The sequence below is a fragment of the Penaeus monodon genome, chromosome 18 (assembly GCF_015228065.2).
Source record: "Penaeus monodon isolate SGIC_2016 chromosome 18, NSTDA_Pmon_1, whole genome shotgun sequence".
Taxonomy (NCBI): Eukaryota; Metazoa; Arthropoda; class Malacostraca; order Decapoda; family Penaeidae; genus Penaeus; species Penaeus monodon.
Window position 1 is genome coordinate 36,324,197 of NC_051403.1, and position 10,000 is coordinate 36,334,196.

Sequence of the window (10,000 nt, forward strand, 5' to 3'; positions counted from 1 at the left end):
TCCCTCCCCCTTCCTCCCCTCCCTCCCCCCCCCCCCTCCCCCCCCCCCCCCCCCCCCCCCTCCTTCTCTCCCCCCACTCTTCCCGTCCCCTCCCTCTCCTCCCCCCTCCCCCTCCTCTCCCCTTCCTCCTCTCCTTCTTCCCTCCCACGTCCTCTTGTCGCAACATGGACGTCATGGAAAAAACATAACAAGCTGCCGCCCATTCGGTTTCCAACACCGCCGCCTCCCCCCCCGCCCCCCCGCCCAATCGCCTTTCTTCGGAAAAGACATTTCATCATCTTGCTCATCCGCGTCCGACAGCCACCGCCACTGCTTATTACGATCCTTCATTCTCGCTGAACATCGCGGGGACAAAAAGGGAAAAGGAATAATAATAAAAAAAAAAAAATCATGCAGCCATTCGGTTTTCCTCGAAACAAGACGCGGACGACCTTCCCCTCGCACCCGCTCTTTTCCTCCCCCCAATTCCCCTCCTACACCTATTCCCATATTCCTCCCATTCCCTATTCCGCCCCAGCAATCTCCCTGTTCTCCCCTCGTCCACCGAAGCCATTCCCATCCCCACCCCTTCCCCTTCCCTCCTACTCCCCATTCCCCATCCCATCCCTCCCCTTCCCATCCTGCACCTCACCCCTCCTTTCCCCCTCCCCTCCCCCTCCGCCCATCTTGCACTCACCTTTATATGAAAGCAGCCGACAATTACGTATTCATGGGCTCTCCCTCTCCCTTCTCCCTCGCTTTATCGGACCTGATTTATGCCGACTAACATTTATCTTGCGTCCTCGCCTTCTCCCTTTCATCGGGCCGTGTGCCTTCTTCCCCGCTTCGTTAAGACCTCCCCCTCTGTCTCTCTTTCTTTCTTTTTTTCCCCTTTCTCTTTTTCTCTTTCTCCTTCCACTGACCCGCTGCCCCTTAGTTCATTACTCGCTTTCAATGTACAGAGAGAAAGAGGAGGAGAGGAAAAAAACAAGAAAGGAAAAAAACAGCTAAATTACTTCCCATTGACACACACTCCATTAATTTCATGTTGTTCTCAAGTTCTGTCTTCTGAGGCTTTGTCGCGGGTTATATTTCATTCCCTCTTTATTCATGTTTCCTTATGGATCACCTTTCTTCTGTTCTCGGCATCCACGTGGACGATGGGACCGCGTCTGAATATCCTCACCGCGATTACGTGCAACGGTGAGGATACACGCGCGGCGCTGGGGGGCGATCGCGAGGTGGATGCGGCTCGCGTCAAGGGAAAGGAACTCCACTCCGACATTATACGTGCAGGTACAAACACATACGTGTGTGTGTGTGTGTGTGTGTGTGTGTGTGTGTGTGTGTGTGTGTGTGTGTGTGTGGTGTGTGTGTGTGTGTGTGTGTGTGTGTGTGTGTGTGTGTGTGTGTGTGTGTGTGTGTGTGTGTGTGTGTGTGTGTGTGTGTGTGTGTGTGTGTGTGGAGCGTGTGTGGTGTGTATTTGTGTACACGCGTGCGTGCGTTTACTTGAACGTATATATCCGAAACAAGCACATATTCACACACAGCATGAACACACAGACGTCTTTCGCCTCTCGCCGTGGCTTTCCCGGCCGCCGAGCCACCGTGACGTCATGACTTGCACTTGCGGCGAAGCCTCGGACTCCACGAAAGCTTCACTGAGGCGCGCGTCATGAGCCTCGACTCCTGTCGCCTCCGTAACGGATTCAGGCTGGCGCTCTGGCTCTGGCGGCCTTTCATCGGGTTTGCTGAGCATTACAATGTTAGAAGAGATGGTACCTAAAAATCTACCCTAAAAGTAACTCCCCTCTGGACACAAGACACACGTCGAAAAGGAAGAGAGAGAGAGAGAGAGAGAGAGAGAGAGAGAGAGAGAGGAGAGAGAGAGAGAGAGAGAGAGAGAGATACAGAGAGAGAAAGAGATGGAGAGATAAAGAGAGAAGAGATAGATAGATAGATAGAGAGAGAGAGATACAGAGAGGGTAAGAGATGGAAAGATATATATATATATATATATATATATATATATATATATATATATATATATATATATATAGAGAGAGAGAGAGAGAGAGAGAGAGAGAGAGAGAGAGAGAGAGAAGAGAGAGAGAGAGGATAGAGAGAGAGAGAGAGGGAAAGAGAGAGAGAGAGGGAAAGAGGGAAAGGGAGAGAGAGGGAAAGAGGGAAAGAGAGAGAGAGAGAGAGAGAGAGAGAGAGAGAGAGAGAGAGAGAGAGAGAGAGGAGAGGGAGAGGAGAGGGAGAGGGAGAGGGAGAGAGAGAGAGAGAGAGGGAGAGGGAGAGGGAGAGAGAGAGAGAGAGAGAGAGAGAGAGAGAGAGAGAGAGAGAGAACGCTTGATGCGAAGGAAAAAACCACCCCTTTAAAGAGGCTCATCAGTCACATGGAAATCGTGCGTCGCGAGGCATTCTCGGGGCGACAGGTGAGAAATGCGATCGCGAAGGGCGCCCAGACAGGGATATTTAGCCGCGTATTAGGCCAGGATTAGGATACAATGAGGACAAGGTGCTGGCCTAACGTAGTGTAAATATGTCGCCGTCGGAATCCCGGGAAACGGTTCAATTACGTTGTCATTACGCATTTTAAAAAATTCTTAACGCTATGTCCGGAATGGATTATTATTATTGTTATTCAAGGTGTTGACAAGGGAGGGGGGCCCCTTAAACTAAACGATCCGTTTATGATAATTTGCGACGATAGCGAGCGGGAAAGCGTGAGACGTTACCGTTATAATTCCACAACGAACTCTTTTATTTTCCCCTTTGAAAATCGTCAGCAGCTCAAGGTGTGACTCTCCAGAGTTCTCGACTTCGCCTCCCCGGCCTCCGTTTTCTCTATTGTCTTCCGCCGGCTGCTGTACGCAAACAATGACAGAAAACGGAGCGGCGTCTTGAGGAGGAACAGGTGTATTTCTCAGCCGCCAGACCGTAAATACATTAATAAATCCTCTGATAGCCCAGAAGAAAATTAATACATAGGATAGAAGGTAAAATGAAAGCCCAAAAATTCGAAAGCACCTCTCCCGAAGGCCCTGTGGCGCGGGAGAGGCCCGAAAACAACTCGAAACTATCGATCGGTCACTCACTCCGACAGCATTGAGAGCCGGTAGACGTAGGCTCGCCACCGAATGCTCACAGCTGGTGGGAATTCGTTCGTAATTTCCTTATCCGGCCTAATCCCCGCCTCCGCTTGTGGTGTGCATTGTCTGGCATCCTCCCTTGACCGTATTTTCCGCTGATTACGCCGCCACTCGACGTCTAAAATATCCTCTTAGTGGTGTTTAATCCCAATCCTTCAAACAAATTCTCGTATTGTGGAATAGGTCTACACACACAAGCACATACGTAGAGTGGCATGATGGAAATGCACATTTAACATATGCTCGCTCGCTCGCTCGCTCTCTCTCTTTCTCTCTCTCTCTCTCCTCTCTCTTCTCATCTCTCTCTCTCTCTCTCTCTCTCTCTCTCTCACTCACTCCACTCACTCACTCACTCACCACTCACTCTCACACACACACACACACACACACACACACACACACACACACACACACACACACACACACACACACACACACACAATAGACCTAGACTCCACACAGGCATACACAGACGCACACAGCGACACCAACAATACCCAGATAATCCAATTGGCGCGGGGATAAAGGTCCCACTGAAAGCCCCGAGGCAATTAAACAGCGCCCAACACAAGAGCCAAAGAGCGAGGGCGTGTGGAGGTCCTACTCGAAGTCCTCCTCGAGGGCCATCGAGGGGATGAGTCCTTGGTGCTCCCGGCCGCCACTCCACGCCGCGGTGCTGGCCGGCGGGCAATTCGGCGATCATTATATTCAAATGATAAAGAAATAATGAGCGCGTGTGTATCGCTACGTGCTATAATATTGCATCTAACTCGACGAATGGCGAATTACCTTGCCCTTTAACCTCGCAGCATCCTATCAGGCCTTTTAAACTCCCTGTCCTCACTCTCCTAAAAGAAGGGAAAAAAGAGGAAAAGAAATAATGAAAAAATTAAATTTCATAAAACAATACTTCCTCCTTCGCCCCAGCCCCCCCACCCCCACCCCTAAGCCCATCCTAACCAGAAACACTTCCCTCCGCCTTCGTTCCGCCTCCACCGGGAGTGCCTCCACCTACTCCACCCGCCGATCCCCCCCCCCCGCCCTCGCCGGCCATAAACCACTGCGTCGGGTCCCGGATGCAACCGCGCGCCCTCCTCTAATGACCGCTGCGGCGCCGTGACTCCTGCCGCGGGAAGGCGCCAAACGACCACTGATGGGAGCACAACACTGCTTGGGTGGGACCGTGACCAAACAAAAATAAAAGGTGTGAAATATTGTCTTTAAAAATGTGACACCGTTAATTCTCGCCTGTAGCTTCTCTCTCTCTCTCTCTCTCTCTCTCTCTCTCTCTCTCTCTCTCTCTCTCTCTCCCCTCCCATCCTCTCTCTATCACCATCTTAAGCTTGCTCCTTCTCTCCCTCATATTCTACCTTTCTGTCTCCTGCCAAAGCGGATAAAGTGATAATGATGAATCGCAGCTAAAAATAGACTATGTCCCGTCACAGCGCATCGACCATCGGTTGAGCCACAATGACACATCACGATCGGGCCGCGTGGAGGGACGAATAACTCGAATGGATTGCCAGCGGTGTCAAAAGGCTGAACGAGTAATGCCCTTGAGAGAGAGAGTTAGAGGGAGGGTGGGAGGGACGGAGATGGAGGGAGGGAGGGAAGGAGGAAGGAAGAAAAAGATGGGAAAGATAGATAGACAGACAGATAGACAGACAGAAAGATAGATAGATAGATAGAGTGTTTGTGTGTATGCTTGTGTATGCTTGTGTGTGTGTGTGTGTGTGTGTGTGTGTGTGTGTGTGTGTGTGTGTGTGTGTGTGTGTGTGTGTGTGTGTGTGTGTGTGTGTGTGTGTGTGTGTGTGTGTGTGTGTGTGTGTGTGTGTGTGTGTGTGTGTGTGTGTGTGTGCGCGCGCGCGCGCGTGTGCGAAATAGTGCGAGAAAAGCGAAAGAGGGCAAAGAGTGAAAGAGAAGAATGGCAAATACTGAAAGAACGACAGTGAGAGAAAGCGGGAGAGCGAGAGACAGTCAATCCCCAGGTATCCCAGTCCGACCCCTAATTACAGGTTACGGGTTGGTGCCAATTTGTATGTGCGAATAACAACAACTGGTGCGGTGGCGGCGGTTAACGTCCCGAGAGCCACTTAATCGATTTATGATAAACTTCCTCTCCTGAAGGACGAAATTAATTACCTTTTAACGACTCTCGCCAGGCCGCCCGAACGAGCGCCTTCGTCGGACACGTGGCGGAATTTACAACGTCGGAGATAGACGGATTAGCAGTATACACATGTGCATTAACTTGTTTACACACACACACACACACACACACACACACACACACACACACACACACACACACACACACACACACACACATACACAACACACAAACACAACTACACATGTACATACATATACTTACTCACGACGCGAAGCGTGAGCACCTACCGTTTATAGCAGGAACCTTCCACCAGAAAACTGTTAAAATCGGCATCTGACATCGTCTCTCCTTACCTGCAAAGAGGGAAAAACGCACATAATCAGCAAGGAAATTCCTAACGGACGCCGGTACATGCAACCGCAGATACAACATGGAGGCCTACCTGGAATTGGGGAGAAGAGTATGGGGATAAAAGGAAGGATGAGAAAAATAGAGGATGGGGGTAGAAGGAAGAAGGATGTACGGAGAAAGAGAGATAGAATGAAGAGAGAGATGGTGAGGGGGAAGAGGAGAAAAAGGAAGGGGAGGATGAGGATGAAGAGGTGGAGAACAGGAAGAGCTGTGGATAAAGGGGAGGAGAATGAGGATGAGGATGAGAAGAATGAAACTGAAGACACACGCAAACGCACGTAAATAAACAAGCCAGCCACAGGCGCGCCCTTCCTCCCCGCCGGCCAGAAGTAATCCCTCGCGCCCCGGCAGCCAAATCCCCCGCGCCATAGACAACGGCACGCCACAGCTGCGAGGACGCCCCTGTCAGCGCCCGACTTACCTCGCCGTCGCTAGCGCCTCTTCGCACGGCACTCGAGCCCCGCACGACAAAACAACATTAATAAACCACATTCTCCTCATGCCTACACCCCCCTCCACCCCTCCCTAGGCCTCTTGCTGCTGCCCCGCCTAGGCCTCTCAGCGGCGCCCGGGATGGGAGCTGCCATTGTCCTCTGCAATCGACACGACTCAGCTGCAGCCTCCTTCGGGGGATGGGAATAAGGGGGGGGAGGTTACGAGACATGCCCGCAGGATGCATCAAGCACGCATATAATCTCTCTCTCTCTCTCTCTCTCTCTCTCTCTCTCTCTCTCTCTCTCTCTCTCTCTCTCTCTCTCTCTCTCTCTCTCTCTCTCTCTTACATACAGACGTACGTGTCCGTGCAAGTGTCTAAGAGGCTTATCAATGCACGGTCGCGGACATATCGAGTTCATACCAGCTGACCTTATCAAGATGCCTTGCGAAAGCGCTCTGAGTGATGGCTTTATCAGCTCCTTGTCCTCTTTCCTCACTCTGAACTAAACTGATAAATTATTAGAATGTAATCGAGGCAATGAGTCAATGAACAAAAATTAAGGCTAATTTATTTATTTTTTCCCCGGGAGACAGCAATTAACAGCAATTGTGTTTTGCTAATTATGCAAAGAATCTTATACTTTGGGAAAAAAGTGAAGTTCACAAAACTGAATTTGCAGTCTCACACTTTAATTCCGTGCCATGCAATCAATCCGACACATACCAATGATTATCTTTTATCACTAACAAGATCACATACACATACACACAGCTGCCCTCTCTTGCATGCTAGACTAATGCATTTGCAATCACAAAATGTATCGTTGCAAGGGCCACAGAAGCCACAACAAACCCCCAATATCCTTCCTGCATGTCTTTGCGCACAATTTTTTTTGCGTCGACGCAACATCAGATACAAATATAATTGCCAGAGGATCAGCTGACCATTCAGGTCAAGCAAAAAATCAAATCCAGTGGGAAAGTCTTCTATCTGGTCGGTCACGCGTCCTGCCAGATGCAGCCTCCCCCCCTCCCCCCCCCCCCTTTCAGCTCCCTTTCCAACCCCTTGGGCATCCGAGGAAGCGTGCCGACCGCCCACCTGGGGGGCCTTTGGCTCGTTTCCTGCCAATCAACGAACTAATGACCTCGCTTCGTTAATTGCCTTCTAAAGCTAAGCGGGAAGCCCGTCTTGTGCTAATGGCTAATAACATAGGTCATTTCGGCGGTCATAACACAGAGCGATTAATAAGTAATGTGTAATTATGGGAACCTCATTAATCGCCTACACGAAAACACGAAGGTGCTAACTAGGCAAGCCCTAGGCCTACCGTGTGTTTATGTGCTTAACACCGCCCTCGCCGCTCAAGCGAACACTCATTTCGGATCGACATCACTGTAAACATGCCCAAGGTCTATAGAGGCCTAGAACACGCCCACCATTACCACGGCGGGAATGCATGCCACGCATCTCTTCCGCCAGAGGCCGCGCGAGCAGCGGACGCGCGCTTGTTCTCTGAAGGGACTGCCGTTCATCGCTTCTGGGGGGGGGGGACCGTTGAGGAAAAGCATAAACCAAAAGAAAACTGTTAGCAAGATCGCAGGAAAATCCCTAAGCTCTTCTCTAATCGCTTTTAGACCAGCAGTCGGCATGACATAAAGGTCGTCTGGGCACATACGAACACAAAACGACCGTCCGGGTCACATACAAACACACCACACAAAAACAACACCACACCACCAGACACCACACACACACAGCACACACAACAGCACACACAAAAATAAAACACAACACCACAACACAACAACACACACACACACACACACACACACACACACACACACACACACACACACACACACACACACACACACACACACAGATTTACACAGTGACCCTGCTTCCCCCTACCCACCTGGCCACCTGAGGACTCAAGGGAGAAAGGAAGGGGAAGGATGCAGAGGGGGGGGGGGTCCCACCTCCACCTGGGAAATCAGCACGCGAGTCGGAGCTCGCCAAGGAGCGCCCTTTGTCCAAGGAGATCCAGCGGTCAGCGCACGGAAGCGCCTGTCCAAACTCTACCTAAATGTCCCTCCCCCCCCTTCCCCCCTGAAGAAAGACCCACACCCCTTCCTCCCTCGAAGATGACCCACACCCCCTCCTCCCTAGGTGACCGTCCCCTTCTCCTTAGGAGATCGCCACATGTCACCCCCTCCCCGCCCCGCCCCCTCCAACATCTGCGCCCGTTGTTTTGGGCCGAGAGCCATCGTCTTGTTAACGTACGACTTGCCTCACAAAGAAACTGTCCGAGCTCCGAAAGGCTGTCTTTGCCAGCGCCTGTGGCAGATATGGGCCTTTGCATGCGTCCGGGGGGGGGGGGGCTCTGCCGCGCTACGGGGGGTAGGGGGCGACGGACTTGGAATCTATTTATTCTGCATTGTACAAAACCCAAGGGGAAAGGTTGCAGACAGACACAGACAAGCACACACATGTATGTGTGTATATACATACATACATACATACATAAACACACACACACACAAAACACACACACACAAATTATATATATATATATATATATATATATATATATATATATATATATATATATATTATATACACATAAATACATGCACACACACACACACACACACACACACACACACACACACACACACACACACACACACACACACCCACACACACACACACATATATATACGCACATGCATACATTTTGTATATAAATCCATGAATATGAGTCTATAAATATGCCTGAGAAAAATAAAACAAAATACACATGCATATAAATAAAGAAATAAGCTCGAGACCAGTGAAGCGACAGATGTGTCCGGGCGATACAGAGAAAAACAACAACGACGCCCTTCCGTAACAGAAGTCATCAGATTCATTTCCAGGTCGCCATTAAACAGGGCCGAGATAAGGCGCAGATAAAGCAGAAACACGAGATAAAAGACCGATAATGCACGGCACGAAGCGAGGCAGCAACCCCGCGCCTGGCCTCGAACGCTGCAGCTGGGGTTGACAGAGTAACAAAGAGAGAAATTAAATAGAGAAAAAAAAACGAAAAAAAAAGAATATTGAAAACAACAAAAAAGCAAAACGGGAAACAAAAAAGAAGAAAAAAAAACAGGAAGGCGAAAAAAATGAAAGCAGGCCTAAATGCTGATAAGCCTAGGCGTCCCCTCGACTCGATCGTAGGCTGTAGCCCAAGATTTTTTTTCTGTTGAAGTTACAATCGATTGACGCCGCTGGAAGGGACCGGCGCTTTATTCAGACTGGAACTTAATTCGGTCCGCGGCTCATATGTCACTCCGATAATATCTGATATCAAACAATAGCTGCAGATAAAACAAATTAAAAAAATAGTTGCTGACAAAAGCAAGCCCACACACATACAAACGGGACGGGGGAGGGAGAGGGAGAAGGAGAGGGAGAGGGAGAGGGAGAGGGAGAGGGAGAGAGGGGGAAGAGGGGAGAGAGGGAGGGAGGGAGGGAGGGAGGGGGGGAGGGGGAGGGAGAGAGAGAGAGAGAGAGAGAGAGAGAGAGAGAGAGAGAGAGAGAGAGAGAGAGAGAGAGAGAGAGAGAGAGAGAGAGAGAGAGAGAGAGAGAGAGAGAGAGAGAGAGAGAGAGAGAATGAAAGAGAAAAAAGTACACCCAAAGATAATACAATCCTAATATTAGCAGTTAACTCATTTCCACTTCCTCCCCCCTCCCCCTCCACTCGTTCTCACCGGTCATCAGATAAACCTTAACAAGCAATAGGTCTGGAAGAAGATAAAAGGCAGGCTGCTCCGATAAGGCTCTTGACGTCACGGCCAGACAGCGGCGGCGAATGAGGGGAACAGAGGAGAGGCGAGAGAGAGGGGAATAAGAAGGGGC